Below are 24,282 nucleotides of genomic sequence, written 5' to 3'. Positions count from 1 at the left end.
CACTGGTGATTCCGCGGACCGAACCAATTACTTCTGAGCGCATCCAGTCGTGTGCGCACACATTCACATTTGTGTGTCCAATCTCATATATTTACATTGGGCTCAAAAAAAAAAAAAAGGAAATCACACATCAAATACACACACTTGTGGCATAAACGGGCATGCTGCAGTCACACATACATACACACAAACACATGCACACAGCCCCACACGCAATGGACAAAACCTGTGAGCTGTTGGTTTGGTCTGCCAATCACTAAAAGTTTGTGGAGGGGTTAAAGGGCTGGTATTTAAGAATGCTGTGTGATCCAGATGGAGCCATTACCAAAAGAATGTGCCAGACATAATATCTATGAGAGACAGTTAAGGCCAAGGATGCAGCACAGACACCTCTCCGCCTCTTAGATAAAATACATTTTTCTTTGCAGGGCCTGTGAAGGCAAACCCACTGCACTCTCTGAATGTTACTGTATGCTCATGGCCAGCGAACATTTTTTTTATCAAGGTCTTTGGAAAATATATTTCCTTGCTACATCTATTTGAGACAAGGGAGTGCTGACGAAGAGTTCAGGAGTCTCACTGGGGAACGGGTACAGCAGCGAATACTTCTGTATCTTTTACCAGATGGCAGCAGGGTAAAAAGAATAACAATCAAAAATCAATCAGTCAAAATAGAAGTTATCATGCATGAGCTTGTTGCATGCAGCTATGACACCCTGTAAACATGCATCAGCACTGCCTTTGCAAAAACAAAACAAATTTATGTTAGGAGATACTTGTTGCTATGCCTACAGAATGGACTGTATATGGCATTCAACATTTAAAGCTGCTGTAAGTGATATCTTTTAATTAAATTAAGTATTAAACAGCTCTATATTCCAACAGTAACCCATGTCTCTCCTTCTCACACTCACGCAGTAAAAGAGAAAAGTAATGTTCTGGAAATGATCGGACAGGAAGTTAGCTGAAACGATGACAGCCCTCACAGCAGCTTTAGGTAACAAAAGAAGCTGTCTCCAGCATGTGCATCCAAAGCATATGGTGCATTTTGAACAAGAGGCACAATTCTCATATTCTTCTTCACACGGAGACAGCTTACTACGACAGCTCTCTGCATCAAACCAAACACTGTAAAGACAGCTTGACTTTGCCTGTCTACCATTTTTTTTAATCCATTCACAGAGAAAATCACAAGAGAGACTGTATCTGACTATCATGCTTTGCTTGTCCATGCACTCAAAAAGAGGTTTTCTGAACTGACGCAACTATGGCCAGGATTATCCAGGTTATCCTTGGGCGGAGGTATGTGCTCTACTGAGTGCCAGTCTAGTTACACATATTTCATTTTCAGGCACTCACAGAAAAACAACTACACTGCAACAATGTAACACAGTGGGGTTTAAAACAGCTTACTGTTCCAAGGAATTACACACAAATTAGATGATTCTGCACAATTCATGGTGAGAGTTCAGAGCCAATACAGAAATGAGTTTGGCTGTTAACCTGCAATTAAAGATGGCCCTAACCCCATACACTTTTGTTTATTTATTTATTTTTTTTGCCAAAATTAGCTGCAGTTCAGTATTGAAGAGAGTAAGAATTTAGTCATTAGGAGTTTTGCTCAACAGTCCAGTATCGCTGCTCCTGTCTGGTCCTAAATTTCCAGTCAGACCGTCCCAGCACAAAAAGTACATCAAACAAGAATAACTCGATTTAAAAAAAAAACATTTCTGTTTTCATCTCAGAACCATATATACAGTGTGCAAACTGTAACGTTTGGGCCACATAGTTTCTCAACAAAACTAATTACTTGTTGAAAAGAGGGATTATAAATCATTAATCCAGCACCCGTAATTACAGTAATCTGATTTACTTGTTTGTGTTGTACAATGAATAATCACAGAATACCCAATAAAGAGTCCGTTTGACTGCTGCCACATATGTATCAGACTTTGGTCTGGATAACTGTTTCAGTTCTGCTGGCGTTCTAGGTATTTGCCAAATGCATTTGTAAATGTTATATTCATTCACTATCAAAAAAATAAAGCAACGCACCAGGAAGCTGAATTAAATCATCACAAACTAGCTCACAGACTGATATAGTAGTTTTCCTTCTAATTGGCGTCCCTTCCTTGAGAGTGATGAAAGTTCAAGCTTAGCAGCTTTAAAATGTCACATATGCTGTAAGGACTCCGCCTGAACCTGCTTCTCTCCAATCAATAACCCTAACACTTAAAGACTCGGCCCATCCATAACGTGCCAATACTATCGAACATATTGGTGAGAAAGCATATTCTAAAAGTCATTTAACCGAACGTCGAATGGCTCAAGTGACCTTTTGAGAAAATGCCAGTGGAACCTCCCAGCAGAATCCCACATTCCTGGAACAGCAGTCGTGACATTATGGAGGAGATTTGTAAAATCTGTGGCAGCGGAAAAGTGGCCCGATCTGGGTTCCAGTGAGGGAACTTAACTGACCAAAAGCCATGGAGGAATTAAATTCCCACTCCTCTACCATCCTGCAGTCTGCCAAACCTCTTTTATATGGACCCGAGAGACAGCTGCCTGGGAGAGGCGGCAAAAGACAGATAAAAAGAAGTGGATGAGAGCTGAGAGACACTCACATCACCATAAAGCTTTAGGTTCCTCTGAAATGCATATAATGTATTTTATAAGACAGTCCATATGAAGAAAGTTGTAAAAAATGTTGCCTGTCACATGTGTCATTCCTCGACAGTGTGCAGCTGTCATAATTACGATGAAATAATTGCGTTAGTGAGGAGAAGAGTGAACAGTGTAGTGTTGCACACTAACGGGGACTGAATGATAGATGCATGTGCTACAATGAATATTAATTATGTACAGTATTAGATCGGGCCGGATTTGTATTCAAAGCTTCGAAACTGATAAATGCGCTCGTTTGATCGAAAGTGACAGCGTTTTGCCGCTCGAAAAAAGGGAAGTCGTCAAAATTTACATCTGTGACGGCGTTTGTCAGAAAATAATCTCATGACCAAAAGCATATGCGGCGAGCATATGCGGCGGAATTTGTGAGTGCAAAGAAATTGATGTGTCAACTCTGATAAATCATTTCATGATATCAGAGCCCCCGGAGGAGTCTTTAAATGAGGTTGCATGGACAGTTTATGCTATTTTTAAACGTGCAGGACGAGTCTCGTGCACCCTTGAAATGCAATGCGGTTAGGTTGTAATAAGCGGGAAACAGCGGTGACGGCTTTCACCCCACACCTCGTCTTTTGCACACCTGTGGTATTTTTACCTCTGCGGCACCAAAACCGGACCTATTAACTGTGTGAATAAGCGCCGTAGCGTGTATCTCCCCGTTTAATCTCAGCTCATCAGTGTTAACCTGAGATTGCTCGTCAGGGCTGTTCAGCTCACGCCTGCACGCTTCTTGCGGTGTCAGGGCGGAAGAAAAGGTCAAGAGTTCTATTCCCGCGGGCGGTGGCACTGAACGCTCACGAGCGCCGCGCACCCGCTCGTCACGTTCACCGCGATAAAAGTCCTTTCCTTCAGTGCTATGGATACCAGGCGCCCCTCTGGGTGCAGAGAAACAGAAAGTCAGAGGGAGGGCAGTCTCTGCAGACTCAGGCTGAATAGCTCAATATTCCATCTGAGCTGAACTTCATGAGGAAATCAATAAAGACACAACATGTCTATACATATACAGTATTCGATGCTGCACAAGCGATGTCTCTCATTCAGTGCCGTAATCTGACAGACTCTTACACAAAATCTTGGAAGCAATCAAAACTGAGATGTGCCCACATATCTTATCTTTATTGTTTATCTCTGCCTTTTTGTGTGTTTCCTGCTCTGTCCTTCTCCAAACTCCTTTCAAATGGAGACAAAAGAGAGGCTTCTTCTTAGAGGGGAAGAAATGGCAGCAATTAAAAGGGAAGTGGCTTTAACATTCCAAGCGTATCTCTGAGCGCTGCTTGGGTAGTAATTAAGTCCTCCAGAGTGTTGCAACCATTAGAGCTCTGAGCAACCAAATGAGGACACACCCAGCCCAGTGTGACCAGATTAAAAGAAGAGAAATCAGCCCCTCGCTGCTCCCAAATGGCCGCCATCGCTTCGGGCAGTCCATCAGTCTGCAACATACGACTTGAATCGCCCTCCAATCATTATTAAAGTGACATAAACTTCCCAGCTGGCTGCTTAACAACAGTCATATAACTGTATTTACAGCAAACTGCTCACAAAAAATATGGTGCCAAAGCTCTTGAGGGAATGTGTTTACTTGTCTTTTGAGTTTATTTTGTTGGCTGATAAATTGCTTTTAAGAATATGACAACAATAACTTATTTTTAGGTGCTATCACATTCTTGGCAACATCTAGCAGAAGAGCAGATGCTGTGAGTTCAGATAATGATGCACAGAAGAAATCTCATCACCCAGAAGTGACCCTTCGCCCTCCGCTGAACAGCGGCTGTTTAATAGGGCTCTAATAAGAACAATACTGAAGTTGCTGAAACAGTTTGGATGCTGCTGTATTTTCTAAGAATTTCCAAAGCAAAACTATATGGAGGCTGGATTACACAGTGTGTTTATCTGCTCGAAGGTAAACTCAACTTGTTAGCATGTCTGGGTCAAGCCCACAGGAAGAGCACCAGGCTTTGAAGCCACAAAAGTGGCCAAACCATGTTATTACAAGGTCACGTGATGCACTGTGGCCCAAAAATAGATAACATTAGGAAAGAAGCGGCTGTAAAACAGGTGATTTTGAGTGTCACAACCCCCCTTTGGTTTGACTATCATTAGCTAGGTCATCCAGTCCAATAAAGTTTTTCTCTAGAAAAGATGCAAGATTAAATCATTTTATTTCGATTCCAATGCGTTGGCTAGGTCAGAGGAAGTCTCTAGTGTGCACACTATGGGCCCCACGCTGACAGATTGTACTGTAACATCCTTGAAAATTAGCTTAAAAAAAAAAAACTAGAGTAGCTAGTAACTTATTGTTAGCCTGCTTTCAAGGCCAGTCCTGTTTGTGGGGTGAGGTTAAGTTATCACGTACGGTAGTTATCTCACCACTTTAACCTCTCTCAGCTGAACCAAAATGAGCTCGTGAGAGACAAGACATGGTTCGCTGCTTGTGAAGTTAGCCTTAACCATAGATTTATGTAGAAGAACTAAATAGAGAGACACAGAGATGAGTTTTTGATCCAATGAGAATTGCTCGGCTACAGTGTGTGCACCAAAACTGTTTTCTAGCTTCTGGGTTAACTTCCTGGCTCCTGGCCCACTGTTTTTCAGACTGCTTTTCTCGGCTCTAGGAAAGTTTTACAAATATAGATCTTCCATGGATCCCAAATTATCATCATCATCATCATCATAATAGAAAGAGTCAGATAACTGACATCTTTTCTACAGTGGTGGTCCATGGGGAAAATGCTTTTTGGGCCGCAGGAGGGTTTTTTACTGCAATACCGTGAGTGGCCACCAGGTATAATTTAGTGCAAGGCCAATAGACAGTATCCTTAAAATCTGTGGCTGCAACCCAGTGCATTGATACTTTTGACATGACGTCAACACTGTTGTTTCTTCATACTTGGTTGCAACTATATATTTTTTATGTTTTGAACTAGGAGTCTGGTCATATTTCACAAACTGCTGACTTTAGCCTAAGCCTTTTGACAAAATATCATGTATGCAGCCAGCAGTAGGTTGTTGCAAATGTTGTTCCAATGGGAACATGAAAAATGCAGCCAGAGAAAATGTTCTTAACCGACCGGAGCTACTCAAGTGATGATGTAGAATTGGAATCTTTGTTTGTCGCATATAGCTAGCTACAGCTTTATACAGCGAAAAACAGACATCATGTCTCCTGAAAGAGATTTCACTGTCATGATTCAGAAATGATAGACCGGCCTGTGTATATGATCAAGAACCCATTATTTACATTTCAGGTTTTCATCATCCACCATTATCAGTGTGCACTGCGTATGTGTCATGTGAAAATGAGAAACTGACTAGTGTAAAACAGTACAAATGCTTTCAGTAGCTCACCTGGTAGAGTGTGTATCATGTATTAAAGCTGAGTCCTTACTGCAGAGGCCAGGGTTTGATTCCAGCAGCACAGGCATGGTTTGCTCCATGTTACGCCACTGCCACCTGCGGTCACACAAAATAAAGCAGAAATGGCAAAAAAATAAACCAATCTTGAAATGAAATGTTTTCATCATTGGTTCAGCTGTTGTTGTTTACAGTACAAGCCACACACCTTATACTGAACATATCAGACAAGCGCAGTCTACCGCATCAGTGGTATCGAGTCCAGTTCTTTCAATTTGTCTTCCACTTTCAGACCTTCCGAAGAAATATGACGCAGGGCTACTTGGGGGGAAGCAAGGAAAACCCTTTCATTATCCCCGGTGTCTGCGGTGTGGGAGAAATCAATAGAGGTGTCCATGCTGGATTCATCTATATTCTACTGTGTGAACCTTATACCCTCACATGGGGAAAGGAAGATGAGTGGGTGGTTGGAGGGGAAGAGGTGAGGGAGTTTCAGAAGCAGGGAGGAGCACTGGAGGGGAAAAGGAAGTTAGAGATGGAGAGGTGAAGGAGTTATTTATACACAAAGTTTTTGGTGCACTCAAACAGGCCGGAGTGACTTAGGTTAAAGCGACTTTGGGGAAGTTGAGAGTCTCTAGATTGAGATGCTGGTGGATACAGTGGCTGCACAAATATCAGTGGTGAACCGAGCTGAACTACAGAGGGAAACAAAGCTTATCTAAGAGATATAAATGGAGACAAAAGCGTCTGGGAAACAAATCAAAGAGGGAACACAAGGCTGTTGGAGACGCGCTTGATAAAATAACAGACGTTCCGACTGTGGAAGTCATGCTAACGAGGCACTTGTTCAACCTCTGTGAAAATCCACACCCACACACGTACACTCACACACACACACTCACACACACACAATCTAACAACCACATCACCTGTCAGCGAGAGCCTCATTAAGCTGACAGCCGCTGGCCCTTCAGGGCAGGCCAGGACGTCAGAGCCCTCTCCTTCCTGTCATGACATGATGGATCTCTCCACCACTGGCTGCCAAGCTGCCACTCAAGTCCACCTTCCTGTGGGCGTCCATCACAAAACACTCCGTAAGCATCTTGTTGATCTTATTTGTATATATCCAAGATCACCATTCACGTTCAAGTCTGACTGCATGTCGAAGAGACGACTGAGATTGGCTGTCTGTGCAAGTTCTTCCCAATCTCTCGTTGTCAACTTGTAAATAGATGTATATTTATGTTGCAGTAATGGCTAACTTGATACTATACTGATGCATCTAAGTCTTATAGTTACTCTGCTCTGTTTTGGTGACAGGTCTCGACAAGTAATATTTAGGTCTGTAGCCGCTAAATGTTCAGCTATAGCTAACTTTGTCTAGGTGCTGGGCAGGGATGAGAGCATAACATTGCTCCAAACTAGACAAAAATGCTGGGGAGGGCTTAGAAGAAAATGCTTGGATGCAGTCCTCTCCCGTCTCTCTCTGATGTGTTTCATTGTCCCTCAAGTTAAAGTCTTGGTCAGAGCTGCTGTAAATCACCTCTGTACTTGTTCAGTCCTACATCAGGTTTCTCGCTGTTTTCACTCTCACACCTGGCTACCAAATCTAGTTGCAGTGAGCCCTGTCGCCCTGATGGCTAGCAAAGAGCAGCAGTTGTCGATTACTCCAATGATATACTGCCCCCTTTGTTGTTGGAGATACCTCCCAATTCAGGCCACATTTCGCAAATCACAACTTTAAAGTTTGTTGAGAAAGCACAAACATCAACTTGAACATTTGCTGTTGCATTCACACATCATTCCGCACTATGCCAGTCAACAGCATTTTTTTATTTAATCTTATCCATCCATCTGTCAACATGAGTGTTAAAATAACACTTAAATCATGAGAAGAGTCAAAGTTTTGGTGTAGATGGGAGAACCACTCAGTCCAAAAAAGGCTCATCACTAATGACAGTGCTGGCTTTGATGAATTCCCATACGAGTTTCAGTATCTTAAGGACTTTGAAGTGAACCTATAAACTGTCAGCGCCAGTGATTGAGCCTGATTGGACAGCTGTCAGACTAGGAGAGCTGCATACAGATATTCTGCTGTGTTTCTGATTGTGGGAGGAAAATAGTTGAGCCGTCACGGTACTGATGAGGTGAATGCAGGTTTGGGCAAAAATCTGTAAAAGAGATCAAATCACGAGTCAAATACAAGTATGTTACAGCTTTTAGACAGTTTTTTAAGTCATGGAACTTCCAACAGTTTCAGAGAAGCTTTGATCACTGCCGCATGAACAGGAAGTCTTATACATACAGCCAATTTGAACCGCTAAGAAACGGCATGTGATTGACGGGATAAAGCAAATTTAATTTTCCCTCAATCAAATCTTTTTTTTTTTTTTTTTTTTTTTTTTTTAAATCTTGTTTTAGGATACACAAAGGCTGTTTGGGAAATGCATGGGTGGATGTTTAGTTTTCATTTTAAGGATCTTGCTAGTTTTCCGCTTTGAAAACCAAGACCTATCAATGACAGTCACGCTTCATTAGGTTTGACTTTGTACAACGGCTCGGATCAATTTCACTAAATTAACTCTAGCGAGGATTAAGCTAATGACGTGGTCATTACGTGTGCTCACATAATTTGTGCTGGCTGAGTAGAGAAATATACAGATCAAATCATCAATGTCAAGAAACATAAGAGAAAAGAAGATGGTGTTGTCTACATGGGCAGAAAAGAAGAGTTTATATTGTGGTTCCATAATGTTTACAAAAAGAATCACCAATAAGACAACTGATATATAGTTTCATCTACTAAGGCCAGCATCCAGCCTTGCCGTCAGTTAAGTCTTATCAATATTACATCTTGTATTACTCTTAATAAAAGCTTTATTTTATATTATTTAGGTTTTTTTGTCTAAATGAATTGTTTTCATAACAAGGTTTACAATGGAAACTAAGTGATGAAGATACACACAAGGTAATCAAATAAGTGTAACCAGGCTATGTGATATATATACATATATATCATAATGCTCTTATAGTTTTAAATGTTGAACACTCACTCACACTGATTATTTAATGAAAACAATGGACAACCCACTGCATGCTACCTGCCCAATGCCAAACAACAGTTAAAGTTGGCAAGTAGCTGGTAGCTAACAGTTATTTTAGCAGCAAAACAAATTTGGGGATATTTCCCAGAGGATTTGGTGAAGACAGGAACAAAGCTAAAAGAGAGGGATATTGGACCCGGACATTTACTAGCTGTTCAAACTCTCGGCTCCAAATGAATACCAATGTTCCTCTCTGTCCGCATGCATGTGAAAATAAGCAACTGTCGATTAAATCTTTGAATGAAATCAACTTTCACTGCCCCACAGTGACCCCAAAAATCAATCACTTTAGATTTCAAGGTGCAAAATGTAAGGGTTAGGGTTATCAAATGTATCAACAGAATGTGAAGAAATAGCCTTTCTGAGGTTATGATGCCAAAGTATTGTGTTATAGAGATATCTACTGAAGTTAGCATGCTAACCAGCTAGCTCTGATCCCACGGCTCTCAGTTAGAACTGCTGGCTGCACAGCAAACTGAGCTAAAAAGCTATTAGGAGCTACAGTAAGAAGTATTGTGATCTGGTGATCTGGTGATCTGGTGATGTGCTGCCCCCTATTTGTTTACAGTATGAATTTGGCAGGTGACCGATTCTTAACTGTAACACCTTTCAAACAATTTTCCGTGAACACAAACACCTTAGTTAGATAGGTAAATTATTTTATATGATTGGTGAAATACGACTGCAGAGAGGGGTTGATTATTGGCAGCCTTACACAGAACCCATCATGCTGGCGTACTAACAAAGGTCAGAGAAGCCAGGCGCACAATGGCGCAGGTCAGATGTTGTTATTCAACATCGGCGGACTACCTGCATACACTTATGGGACATAAAGTTGCGTGATTCATAGAGTCTTCTTCTTTAGCCACTTCTCCTGAAGCGCAGCCAGACAAAGTGGAAGTACAGAGGCATTGTCAGCTTTGGAGATAACAATCTCAGACACCTGACACCTCCATTGCCAGATCCCTCTGTCCAACATCCCTGTGTGTCCTTCTCTCTGTTTGTATCATCAAAGAGCAGCTGGTGGCAGGCGGAGCCCCGCTGAGTGTGTGTCTGTCCGGCGGAGCCATTTGACAGCAGACAGCTACTGTAGCACACAGAGGCCGGGCCAGCTTGTACCAATTTAATGCTGGCTGCTCTCATATGCGAGTCCCAGTGGTGACCCAGTGACCCGGGCGCTACAGAGCGGGGGGCTGTTAATAGCTTGGTAGACATAGGTAATGAGGTTATCAATTAGAGGGAGACTTGCTCTCATTTGTCCCCGTTATGATGTCGTGTTTTCTAAAGGGCTTCTGGGGAAGGGGAGCTGGTTGTGAATTTGTATTTGTCATTTCATTAAAGGATGCAGAAGCTGGTGTTCCATTATGGGCTGTTTAGTTGTGAGCAGATGTTTCCCATGCAAAGAAGGGTTCGGGATTTGCTCAATAAATTATCCAGACAAGACTACAAGCGATGATGGCCCATTATCAGGAGAAAGATAAAATTGCATCAACCACACGGCGAACCGGGAAGTTCATAGCATTTATTTGCACTCTGATCTCAACCACATGCACGCACTGAGAATAAATAAATGTTTGCATATGTCTTTCTCCACAATCACATCTGCTACCTACCTATGTCTTGGTGCTTCTGGATGATGGATATCCAGGCCTCCTCCTCTGTCCTCCACTCATTGTTTGTTGGATTAGTCTGCATTAAATGTGTTATTGATATTCCAACTATTTGTTTTCCCCCCTTCCTCCCCACGCAGACCGTAAACTTGCATGCAACCAGAGCCCACTGAGATGTGACTGGTCAACATAGGCACTATAAACAAACCACAACTCGAAATTGACACTTCAGATATTGAAAGCTTGTCCTTTTTCTACAGATTCTGCTTACAAATTTCTTTTTTTAGAGATATTTGCTTGGAACATTATCAAGAAGGTATATACCAATAACATAAATAACATAACAGCTCAGATAACTGCAGCGCAAAGACGTGCTGATGAAGGTTCTCGGTCACCTGGGTCATGATAAGTGATATATCCTAGGCAACAAGAGTTGTTTCAGTTATAGTTAGAAGAGAGGGTGGAACATGTCCAAGAAACTGACACAAACCCTGTTGCATATAATAGAGCACTTAGAACAGCACAAAGACAATGATTCAAATGTGCATGATACGTGGTTGCCGTGATCGAGAGTCCATGGCAATCACCATAGCAACAATAGAAAACATTGCATTATTAAAATCACCTGGCGAAACCTGGATAAATCTTTGTAATAACTAACAAACGAAAGCTAAAACGCATTCACTGAAGGGAAGTTATGGAAATAAAACATGTTTCTTGCTCAAATGATGATTTCTGACAGGATGAAAACGCATCTGAATTCATTTACCGTCTTATAATAATTGCATTGTCCACTGATAATTAAATAAATTAAGAAAGCCTGCCTGTTTTTAAGTAAGCTAATTAGGGAACACCAGGGTAACCAATGAAATGAAATGCTTTATAAACCATTTATTAAGTGATTATTGTAAAGTTCCAACTGATGCTTGTAAACCTTTACGACTGCTTAGAGGTGCAATATGGGAAAATCAAGTTCATACTCAGAGCATGGGGAGCAGCATATCACCGCTGTTGTTAGCTCAGTTAGCCGTGCAGCTAGCAGTCCGGACCAGGAACTCTGAGTCCAGGAGAGTAGTGGTGTTTACACTACTACCACAGGAGGCTAAGTGTGTAGCATGCTAACTTCAGTAGATATCTCTGTTTTCATCGAGGATTTTTACACATTGCACGTTTAATGAAAGGTTTATAATGCATTTTATTGTTTGTCGACAGAATAGCTATAAACTAAAGTTTAATTGACTATTAAGTGCTACAGTTAATTATTTCATGCGATTGATTCATGAGGAGTGTATTTGTGAACCTAGCAAACCTGGAAATGTGTGTGTGTGTGTGTGTGTGTGTGTAGATCACTCAGTAGTCCTCTCAGCAGCTGCTCAGACACCATGAGCGTGAGGGTCCCAGGAAGTGAGCAGACAGAAAAACAGCCCAGGCCAGGGATCCTATTCTTTGCCCGAATCCAAAGCCCCAGAGGCCATGTATTATTCACACAGAAAGACAAGGGGAACGACGCAGCATGAGGGTTGGCAGGAGGAACGGGAGGAATTAGGGGACTGTAGCAGGCAGAGAGGTGTGAGGATGGCAGCGTGTGGGGGGGCAGCGACATGTGAGAAAGAGATAAAGAGATGTAAGGACAAATAGACATCAAGCAGCAAGATTAGAAGGGAGATGGTGGAGCACGCCGTGTGCCGTTAAGCGGCTTGTGGTCGTGGCAAACACTTGAGCGTTTGATTTCACTGATTAGCACACCTTCAGTCAGAAGGGAGGATCTAATCAGTGCAATCACCTGCACTTGTGTTTGGCTGGTGCGCAAACATGATTTCAGTGGCACAGGGGTGGAGACCGCTGAGCTCTGCAGTAACTTCTCTTATGATTGCGGTAGTTTTTTATGGAAACCTTGGACTTAATTGAAAACATGCACAGGCATGAGGATAAGGCTGCAAACCCACTTTGTGACTGAGATTATTACCCAACTCTGCAGTTTCCTCAAGCTCCGCGGAGCTTTATAGTTTTATTTTAGCTGATTGTTTAGCCGTCCAGCTCAAGCTTTGCTGCTTGGGTTAACTTTTTGCTCCCAATGTGCCACAGCAGGCAGCTATTTTCATCAAAACAAGCTCTAAAAACCCACTGCCCACTGCTTGCTGAGCGCCAAAAAGCAAGGTTGGCAGCTAGCTAGTGAACACAGGGGAGCATTTAGCAACTTAAGTGCCAAAAAACCCCCCTTAGGAGCTGGAGCCGACCAAAAACAGAGCTAAAAGATGGTGAATATTTAACTTACATTCATCAGGTGCTCATAAATATGACTCCTTAATGAATGACAGTGTTGATTCATAATTAATGAACGCTCAAAGGGGCAAAAGAAAGATAGTTTTATAGTTGACTCACATTGCCAGGTTGTCAAATACTTGTGACGCTTTAGGGTGCTAGGTGACGATGAGCAAGATTCAACTCAACTGCTGGTTTTCATGTTATTATAATTACACTTTGGTTCTGTGTAGTTTAGTTGATTTATACCGTTTGTATGCAATGACTGTCAACACATTCACATACAGTCATTTCAGGCAAAGGAAAATAATCCCTACAGAAATACTATACTGTCAAAATATCTTCAAAAAGGTGTTTTTTGATGCAGGACCACATCACTAACGTTAATGCTTCAAAAAAAATCTAAATTTGGTGGAAGAAAATTAAAATTAGAGGAGATATTACTTTGGGTAAAAATGATTCATTGTATAACTGATTCAATTACTGTTAACATTCTGCGACAACTAATCAAATGAATACATGTTTCAAATGAGCCTTATGGGTTTGTTTGATGTTCAGAACACGTTTCAACCCAATCCAGAGGAGGAAAAAAAGGCAATTGGTGAGGCTTAGAGTAAACATACAGAGGATCAAAAGAAATATGATGAAATCTAGCTCCAATGGCCAAACTTGAGAAATTCATAACTTAAAAAGTATTTGGACCACAGCTAAAGGATTTTGCAAGGTCTCATTAATCGAATATAATATGACTGCAGAAGAAGATCCATGGCATGAATTAGTGGGGTGTAGGTGAGTGAGTATGGAATTCCCCAAAAAGAAAATAAATAAAAAGTGACTTAATTTTTCTAATTGACGTGTGTCTCATTTCTTTAATCCACACACAAACAGAAACATTGATAGTAAAAATAGGTTTCTGAAGAGCAAGAATGAAGCTCAAATTGGGCCTTTTTTGAGCTGGATGCAGTTAGACGACTGTCGCCAAGATGGTGACAGTCGTCTAACTGCATCCAGCTAATCAAAAATGGATTAAGAGGCGGAGTGCAGGTGGAGCAAAATCAGCCTAGTTAGCCGAACAAGCTTCCAGCTGGAAGCTACCATGCTAGTTAAGCTTGTCACCCTGTAGTGTCTTTGCTTTTCCCCATTTCTTCTCGTACATTTGACATCTTTGTGGCTCGTCGCTGCTGACAGCTTGAGTAGCAAGAGCGAAGATGAATCTGCTTTTTAATCCCAAACGTTTAAATAACAAACTATGCGTGTCCCATGACTCGCAGTGTTTATTCCTCCAGAAGCTCCGAGCTCTGCCCATGCCCTTTCTTGTCTGCTGGTTGACAGTAGATGGAGCACTGATGTCAGGTCAGGTCTTTTTGTCAACTTAACCTCAAAGCAAACTGTATTAGTTGTTCAACATTTGCACTGAAAAGCCATCAACGCCACAAATGCGGCCGAGAAATCATGATTAATCAGCCAAGCAGACAGCTGCCTCTCAGAGCCGCCATATACCTAATCATACGTAACGTTATGCCTTAATATCATTTAAATGACTGAGTTTTATAAAAATTCACCTTTGTACAGTTGTCACAAGTGGAGGTAATGGACTAAAGAAACACAAACCATTTCTTGTACCAGGCTGCAAACATTCCCGCTGTGAAGTTGGGCCTTTGAATAAAGACTCTTAAGAGGACTGACTTGCTTTTGGAGCCAGCCTCAAGTGACCATCCTCAGAACTCTTTGGTACTTCCATACTGGCTTCGCTTTTTCAGCCCCTGAGATTGATGCTTGGTGAAAATGAGAAGTTTTGATAATACAGCCGAGCAGGTGCTTTCTCTCTGTGTCTGCATTGGTTACCTTGAACCTCACAGTGGCAAGTGGCAAGAACTACTTTGCTAAACATTTCTATAAGCTTTATCTCTACTCCCACGAGATGCACAGTATCTTCTTCTGCCTGCCTTTACTGAGATCTCAGCACAGCTTTAAAAATGCAGCACAGTGGGCTTGAAGATGCTACTAATTGTTTCAGCTTTTATTTGTTGGATTTGCTCACAGTAAATGTATTAATGTCTCCAAATTAATGTGCTAATGAATTTTTGATGGCAAAAGCTCCACACGGCGCATTTACATTCTGACAGCGTTCCGTCCATGTGTCTTCCCTGTTGCACCAAAGACCGCCCACACCAGCTTACCCATTCCCACTGTGTCATCTCTTCATCCTCGGGCTAACCAACAGTGGAGGTCAGTGAGGATTTCGCTCTGTGTCTCTCTCTCCACACACACACACACACACACACACACACACACACACACACACACACACACACACAAAATCTGCCTCTTTTTTTCTCGCTCGCTGCCTCTCTGCTGCATACCCACATGTACACGGCTCTCCTAATTGTATGCAGAGCACACCTATCAAATTAAATTTGCACACAAAACCCATCTCATGCTATCACTTGGGTGACTATTCACCCACTTAATTAATCCAATTAATCAGAAAAGGTATATCCGCCTAATCCCAACATGTGTGTCGTATCCGGCAGCATCATCATCAGTATCCTCCCCCCTGCTCGGCGGAGTGTGAAGGGTGAGACGATGAAACTTTAACTCGGGTTTTCCTCCTCGTTTCATTATCCTCAATCATCTTTGAGTCGGAGCGTTTACCAGTAAGTTCCAACAGCTCGCTTTGATGCTGACAGACGCGCGAATTACCGCTGATGAGTCCGGCGACGGCATCTTGTTTGTTTGTTTAATGTGTGCGGCGGCTGTGCCTCGAAGCAAACTAAACCTCATTACAATAGTGCTTCCATATTCACTGGCTGTGTAGAACACAGATAACCGAGGCGGAGCACACGATTCACAGGACATTTTTCGGGAATCCATGCAAGATATGCAGCGAAGTTGAATAAAATGAATAATTTGGCTCATAAATTACACAAAACTTTAATTTAAAACCACATTTTTCACACAAATACTTTGCGTCTGCCCATCACTATGCCGTGTTTGGATTAAGCGAGGCCCACACTGGAAGGGCAGTTTTAATGACTGCCTGGGCATTAATCGATATGGGTAGCGCTGCAAGCTGATGTTAAATATTTAACAATTCAAAGCTCATCCCACTGATGTACTCCGGAAAGGTCTGGGTATATGGAAGCCTCTTGGTCAAGGCTTCCTTCAGGGTGTCGGAGCAGCCGTGCCCACCTCCTTTGTCCTCCTCCACAACGTGACTTTGCTCAAGGACTTCCACAACTCCGGTCTGATCAACTTCTCCCTCGTATGCACACAGCAGACATCCCTCCGTCTCTCTCTGCCGCCTCCTCCCCTTTCGTCAGGCTCCGTTGACCGTACAGATGACAGTATAGACTACAGCACCAGTGTATCGGAACCAAGCGCCGAGGAGAGCGATGAGGTAAGGGAGACGAGATAGGAGACAAAACGAGATGGATGGAGGGAGAGGGAGGGAGAGAAAGCGAGTCAGTCCTTTTCCAGAGCCTGTCAGCCTTTTTATTACCATAATGTCTGCGCTTTTATCACCGTTCCCGCCAACAAAAATCTCTTATAGCCAGCGGGTCACCAGCTGTGGAGACCTTGCTGAACGGCGAGCAGGCCTGCGCAACGAGGCCTCGCAAGGGTCGGAGAGGGCCGGAGGGAGGAGGGTTCACCTCGCCGACCCAGTGCGGGACGGAGGGAAGGCAAGCGGACGGCATGTTGAGGACAGCAGAGCGGAGGCGGTCAGTGTGACACACGTGTTCAAGGAGAGATTTGTGGGAAAGACAGAGGATTAGAGGTGTTCGCACCTGGCTCACCTTACACTGAACTGCCGGGGGAAGAGGCACCGTGGCTGACACAGAGAGGCATACGTGTTTCAGATGTCAACGCTCGACTCTGGGTAAAAATGAAAAGAGCGGAGAGAGAGTGTGGCAGAGAGAGACACGCACAAAAAAAGTTTTGGATAAATGTCAGACATTTTCAAATCAAGCTGACCTCTAAAGTCTGTAATATTAAGTGTTTAACAGAATGGGTTCAGAGTGTCGGGGAGAACTTTACATCTAAAAGGAGAGCATGATATAAATTCAAAATGTTCCTCACTTACATAAATATGATCAAAGATGTTTTGATGTAGGTGCTCAAACCTGATCTCGTTTCCTCTCACCAAAGACTGCTAAATGTGTCCAAGCAGGAACGTGTGAAGCAGATTGATTATTGAATTAATTATTGATATAGAAGAGCTGCTGTTGTAACAGCTGCACATGAATGAGCTCTGCTGTTCCTGGGGACAGCAGAACTCGTTCATGTGGCTTTAATCACAGAAACAGAGATTACAAAAAGCTTGGAGTAACAACTTGTGCTCTCTGTCAAATTTTTTGGGCCATTTGGCTGCAGTGGAAATGCTAAAGTATTATCAATTATTTAAGTTGAAATAGCGAACTTGTTAGCAAACAGTCACCTGTTTAAATGTGCAATTTTCAAGGACTGGCATCCTGGTGAAATCATACTCAAAACAAACAGAACATCACCAAAATAACCGCTTACTCCTGCTAACTGTCGCTATCAGTAGCTAGTTAGCGCAGTTAGCTGTGCAGCTAGCAGCCCAGGCTGAGAGCTTCGAGTACTAGGGACATGTTAATGTTTATATTGCTAACACAGATGCTTTGGACAAGAATGGACTGGGTTGGGCTGGTTAGCATGCTATTGAAGTTAGCATGCTAACCAGCCTGCATGACTGCATGGACATCATAATGTCAAGATTGTTTTTTTTTTTTTTTTTAATTACTTATTACAAATTGCACCTTTAAACCTCCAGTGGAAACATAGAACATTTGAAAGCATTGATTTCTGGAGAGTACAATATTCTCTCTCTCTTTGCTCTATTTTGGTCTATTTGGTTTCATTGCTAAATATGTTCACCAACTAGTTGCTAACATTTATGCTCTGCTGTTTGGTGCTAGGAAGGTAGCTTACAGTTGGTTTGTAGACTCTTGTATTGCTGAAATTAGCTGCCTTCTGCTAGTGGATCAACACTGATGAGAGTAATGAGCAGAAATACATTACAAAGCCCCGTAGTAGAGCTGTGGGGATAGAGAGCTTGGTTATAGTGCGCTGTGGGTTAAAAATGCACTATGTAACAACTGGCCCGTCAAATCCATGATCAAGTAAACCATGAAGCCAGTGGTCCTGTGCTCCAGCTCGGACCACCAGGGAAGTGTTGGTGTTTACACTGCAAGCACAGGAGCTTTGGGCCAGGATGCCCAGGGCAAGCTGGTTAGCATGCTAACTTTAGCAGATATCACTTCAACACAATACAAAGGGGTCATAACATCAAATTCTCTTGATCATTTTAGTGCATTTTTTGGGATGTTATCGTTTTAAATTCTAACATATTGCACCTTTAATAAATACAGACAAAACCTTTTACACTGAATTAGTAAAGCAATCCATTTTTAATATAATGAAGTTAACATATTCATACCATCTTTTTTTGCAGCACAGCAGGGGTATATAAAATTGGATGTGCAATGCAGCTAATGTAACCTGACAGGCCAGATGACTTGTTTCACAAAATGGTTTGTTTCATAAGACCATCTGGAGAGGAGCTGCTAGAAACTGTTCGGAAGAGGGCCGGCACAAAAAATACAGACTGAATGTCTGTCACCATCTATCACAGGCTAACTTCAACCAATCAGATCGACAGTGGGAGAGAGCGACTGCCAGCAGAGCCAGTTGGTCAATCAAACATTTACTGAGGTCAGTCAGAAAAAAGAAAAGGGACATTCTCTGCTCTAAAACATTTAATAAACATTCCAGTTCTGATATAACTGATGCTAGCAGCATCTATGCTCTGGAGGAGCCACCACGTTTGTTTTCAAGCGAACAGTCAATCCACACGCTGGTCGTCACACCTAAACCTCACAGCTGCCGTCTCCAGCTGCTGATAGTTCCTTAAAGGATGCTATTTGGATGCTATCTGTGCAGCCATAAGCACATAGCTGGAAGCTTATGTGATATACTTCACTTTGGGTTCTTGTCTCTCCGTGCCCTCAAAGGTCGACTTTGTCAAGACTGTTTGCAATTGATCAACGGTGCAAATTTGCATGTCAGAGTTCACCAAAGTTAAATCTATGTGTCGTCTCCAACCAATGAAAACCTAGAAAGCGTTGCTGCTGTGAAGGCTGGTGCGTTCAAGAGCGCTGTAATATTCTTATTCTGAGTCACAGCGTGCATGAGTGATGTGAGACTTTTAATGCCCTCCGTGCACTCTTGATCTCTCTGGTTACATTAACGCGGACACGGCCACCTCAGCTATCATCCGATCTGGCATACAGCGAGTTGGCAAGAGGATTCATAAAAAGGGTGACACGACACACCCTCTGATAGAAACTGGCACTTAGAGTCCGTCTGGGTCGTGTCTCCACACATACACACACACACACACACAAGCAGAGACTAGAGCTCCCACAAAATGCAGCCAGTAGATACTATTACCCACCAGCCTCACCGCTGCCCATCTTGTCATCATCCCCCTATGAATATTCAGTTCCACTCCCCTTCCCTGGCCCTCTCATCAAACGTCTGGTATTAATGTGCCACAGACGGTGTGCTGCACCCCTCTCCAGCCCCCCCCTCTGCTCTACAATGACTTGTGTCCTGGCCAATGCGTTATGACTAGCAGAGGTGACTCAGCCTGGGCAGCGAGCCACTGGAGTGTGGGGTGACATGAATGGAGAGGGGTTATGTTAGGTGACACACTGATGCAAATCCAGCAGACGCGGGACCAGCCGCGACGCTGAGCGGACTTTGGAGAAAAGACCTTGCGGTCGTTTGCGTTTAAGAAAGTCGCTTATAGTGAGACAACAATATTCGTGCGTGATAAGGATTTTGCAGTTTGATTGCGGGTGTTGGAAACTTCTCATGAGACAACAAATATTTCACATCATCGGGTTTAAGAAAGGTTCACTAATCCACTTTTTTTTTTTTTTTTTCATGGGGCCTTCTTATAAGCTCTCAAGGGTCCCTGAAGTACAAAGTGGGAGCCACTCAGAGGCTGTGTAAAGCACAGATAGTGCTCTGAAAGTGCCGGTAATGACAGTGAGTGATACATGTGGTGAAACAGCTGTCTGCAGAAAATCATGCTAGAATGGTGACAAATTGTATCATAATGATCCCTGCAGGGGAAATGGCTGCAACAGAAAGAAATACAGTTTTCTCAGGCAATATAAATAAGTTGAAAGAAATGGATAACTGTGACTCAGGCTGCTGAGTGTCGGCGACAAGGTTTTCTGATGACCCTGGTGTGCGTTGCTGCTGCGAAACCTTCAGTCCTCGGGTTGCTCCAGACAGAGTGGCTCGAACTAATTGGAGGCATCTCATCAAGACAAAATGCCGGCGGATGAGCTCGGTCCAGCGTCTCGGCTGCCGTCAAAAGGTGAGCGCGGCTGAGAGCGACGGGGCTCTCAGACAACGGCACTTCAATCCACAGGGGTGGGCAGAACGCGCAGATCCTCGTAAGCTACGCAGGACAGCGTGGTCTCAAATGTGTCTGTGTCGGATAAAGTGGATAAAGGCAGACACTAACAATGCTGAACAGAGAGATAAGAAATAATAATGGGCAAGAAAAAAAAGGGACCACCAGTTCACTTCTTGAGGCTCAGACTGAAGATAACAGACAGGAGTGACAATAATGAACAGGAGACAAGCAGCAGAAGACTGATGGCTGCAGAAGGAACAGAAATCTCCTTGTTGTTCCTCATTAGGACTCTTGAGGGAAGTCATTTCAACAATCTACAGCACTCATATAAGCAAATTAGTTTTAAATGGCATTTCATTGGTATTGTTCAGGATTTCATGTGCAGTCATGCGGTGTCTGTTCAAAACATTCTGTCTGGCAAAAACTGCTAATTTGAGGGGGCTAACAGATCCAGTCTCAGGACGGAGGTATGCTTTGGCCGCATCGTAAACGTAGCTTTTCACATACCTGCCTGTATACTTTGTGTGTTGCTGGAGGATGCCACTCGACGGCAAACGCCAGCTCGTTGCTTACTGACCCCGTCACATCCCTAATACTACTGCTGAAACTGCACCTACCATTCATGCGCATAATGCATCCTACGCTTGCATAGTGCTGAATTCCGATGCCCCAAAAATCTTCTGCCATAGCAACTAAGCAAGGTCCTGGCCATCCTGGAGCAGCCGAAGGTGCTGCCAATAAACGGTGAACAGTCTAGTCTTCGGAGCTAACTTTAGATAGCATACTAATGTTGACAGAAATCTATATTCTCACATCCAGTTCCCGCTGAGGAATAGAAAACCTGTGTCTCCCCACTCATCCAGATTCGTTTAAGCTTTTGCTTTTTTGTTGTTGCACCTTGCTAATCTCCATTTTGTGTACGCCTCATATTGAACGTTGTCCAAATTGCACAGAATTCAACACTGCACTCCCTTGGATCCTGAAAAAGCAGCTCTGCCTAGCGTGAAGCACATTGATGGAACGGTTCTCCAGATATGCGAGCAACAGACAGACAGACAGATGTTACATGCTTTAGGGTTACAAGTCAGCGTTGAACATTACCTCCCACTCGCTTCCTGAATTTGATACAACCTAGTTTTTCTTCTTTTAACACATTTATCTTTTGCATGATCACACACATAGACATGCAACCCCTGCAGTAGGCTGTAAAGTCGATAATGAGTATGATATCAGCTTCTCACTGTGTAACAATTCACATAATCATCCTGACTTATTTAATTAATTTCACATGATGAGGATTCACGGGCCCTCGCACACGAGAGACTGTGCACCGGCAGTAAACAATCAACATGCCCCATGAGTATCAGCTATTGTCACACCTTCAATGGTGCTGAATGCTAACAAGCCTCAGTCAGGTTAATTTTTTTCCTTGTTAATAAGCCAAGTGTTCACATTTGACTGTACAGTGTATCAAAAGCTTGGACATCTGGACAGAGAAACGCCAGGACGAGAAGAACAGAGGAAAGAAAGAGTACATGCAGTCGAAAGAACAACAGCGGCAGCAGTACGCCTGAAACATTTAATATTATGAAAGTAATATGCTGGAAGTGTCTTAAGCAGTTTTCACCGTCATTTAATTTTGCAAGTTGAGAATATAGAAAAAATTCAACTTAAATGAACAGTAATATGTGAATAAGCAGCATTACTGGCAATATGCTGTCTACACATTTTGCTGCAGAGGTATCTACTGAAGTTAGCGTATTAATCAGCAAGCCATGGCCCTTCCTTTTTCCAACGCTCCTGTGCTAGCTGTGTAAAGACCAACGCTCCCGCTCGAAACCACTATCTATATCACTATATCATGTAAATATGTACATACGTCTATTTTATTCTATTCTATTCTATTTCTTCCCTTTTTAATTGTATAGTTTATTTTCGCTCTTGGTTTTTGTTCTGTAATATTCTGTCACTGCTGGGACAAACAAATTTCCCTGTCTGCAGGACGTTTCTGATTCTGATTCTAAACCGCTAACTGAGCTAACTAGCAAAGGGCAGCTACGGTTAGCAGCCCTGCTGGAAAAAACAGCATAGACGGACTCCGCAACACATATGCTGCTCTTGTTAGTGACTGGTCACCAGTAAGACCAGCTATGTTGTGTTTTGATGCTGGTCTATGCTGGTTTTTCCAGCAGGGAGCATTTACCAGATACACCGCCCCTCATTTGTTTTGAGTATGAATTTAAAGGTGGCCAATTCTTACATATTTCAGCTTTAAATTAGACAACCCAGATAGTGTGTGCACTTCCAAACCCAACTACCAATGAATATCAGACTTAACTGCTATGTTCCGTGGTGGAGAGAGGCGCTGCTTGTGTGTTAGTAGGCAAGTTTTTGCTAACACGTAAGTAGCAACAGCTTGCTAATGGTGTAGCAGGGCCGTGTGAGAGTCACACCTGTGTGAACTGATGCCGTCATTAATGCCGTCAGCTCCAGCTGCGCTTTTTGTGCCATGACACGTCAGAATATCTGCTGTGGAAAAGCCGGCCAGTTGAATCTCGAATAAAGCCCAATAAACTCTGTGATTAAACCGAGCTCAGGAGCCGCACACCGGAACTGTTCGGCTATTTTTAGCAAAAACTACCCTGTGAGCTCCGACCCAACCCCACCTCATGACGCCGCCCGGCGACGTTCGACAGATTTGTGTCAAGCTGCGATGTAATTTCCTGTGGTCAAAGTGTTGATAAATGATGTGCCTAGCCTGTTATTGTCTAACAATGGAAGCTGGTCAGGAAATTGATTTTTTTTTTTTTTTTTTGCTTCTTCTTCCAATTAACACTGTCATGCAGAGACTTGCTATGGTTTGTTTTTTTTTAAAAAAACTACAAATATCGGATCCTAACGTTTGGTCACAGGAGTCGTTTTTTGTCTGGTCATCAACTGATGCTCCGCTGTATATCCATCCATATCAGGCTTTGATTGAGCTAATTAAATGGTAGATGGAGTTTTGGATGTCCAGTCTCCCTTGGACTTCTTTGTCCCACTGCAGTCCATTAGGATCTCTGCTCCCTGACACATTTCACATTATCTGGTGAGCAGTGAAGGCAGCTAGTGGGGCAAAGCTCTCCAGACAGAGTAGATGGAGTTACTTACACGCATCCACATTACAATGTACCATTTAGGCTGGAACTCGGTAAAGTGGTCCTTTGTAGTCAGCTCTATACTACACCATCACAGCATTTTAACCTCTCTTAGTCAAACATCAGCTCGTTCTGGCTGCAGTCTAATGTGCCCTAAAGCATCTTATACCACAAGCTGCTTACGAGAGGAGTTGGAATAATGAGATAAGTCAGTCTGGTGTGTATTGATTTTCTTTGGGTCCTCTTTTTTTTTTTTTTTTTTTAAACAAAGAACCAATATAATATAGGGGTTCTGATGTTAAACACTCACAGGATGAGATCTACAACAATCATGCATAAAGTTACACTGCCCCCTAGAGGCAAAACCACAAACAGTCCAGTTAATTTCCTCTCAGTCAAACTTTATTCATTATCTCAACAACAAAAAAAAAAAGAACAGATTCTGACCAGATGACAATTACACCCCACCCCCTTTATCCTCCCTCTCCCTCCCCAACCAAACTAATCAACTTCCCATAAATGTAGACTAATTGGAATATCTTTCAACTCAGTAAATAGTCGGTGGCCTTCTCATCTTTCAGAAGCCACAACTGAGAGCTGATGAATTAAATACAGAGCAATAATTGGGCTCCATAGTTTTTTTTTGTCAGTGCATTACACAGCTTGGTGGTAAGAAA

At 42.8% G+C, this 24,282-nt stretch overlaps 1 long non-coding RNA gene across 3 annotated transcripts; it reads right to left on the bottom strand.

Annotated features, from left to right (window-relative positions):
• Nucleotides 1-7,855: 7,855 nt before the first annotated feature.
• On the bottom strand, nt 7,856-22,931 carry LOC119024526. 3 transcript variants are annotated; one of them, XR_005076498.1, is made up of 3 exons: nt 22,807-22,931; nt 16,801-16,888; nt 7,856-8,207 (listed from the first exon to the last, which is right to left on the bottom strand). It is a non-coding gene; the product is annotated as an uncharacterized LOC119024526 (long non-coding RNA). The 3 variants fall into 3 exon arrangements; XR_005076515.1 differs by lacking the exon at nt 7,856-8,207 and adding an exon at nt 15,931-16,366; XR_005076506.1 differs by lacking the exon at nt 7,856-8,207 and adding an exon at nt 15,931-16,366 and having other exon boundaries at nt 16,810-16,888.
• Nucleotides 22,932-24,282: the final 1,351 nt, after the last annotated feature.

The sequence above is a fragment of the Acanthopagrus latus genome, chromosome 1 (assembly GCF_904848185.1).
Source record: "Acanthopagrus latus isolate v.2019 chromosome 1, fAcaLat1.1, whole genome shotgun sequence".
In the NCBI taxonomy this organism is placed as follows: domain Eukaryota; kingdom Metazoa; phylum Chordata; class Actinopteri; order Spariformes; family Sparidae; genus Acanthopagrus; species Acanthopagrus latus.
The sequence above is the reverse complement of the archived record's forward strand: the minus strand, read 5'-3'. Positions and strand labels throughout refer to the sequence as shown.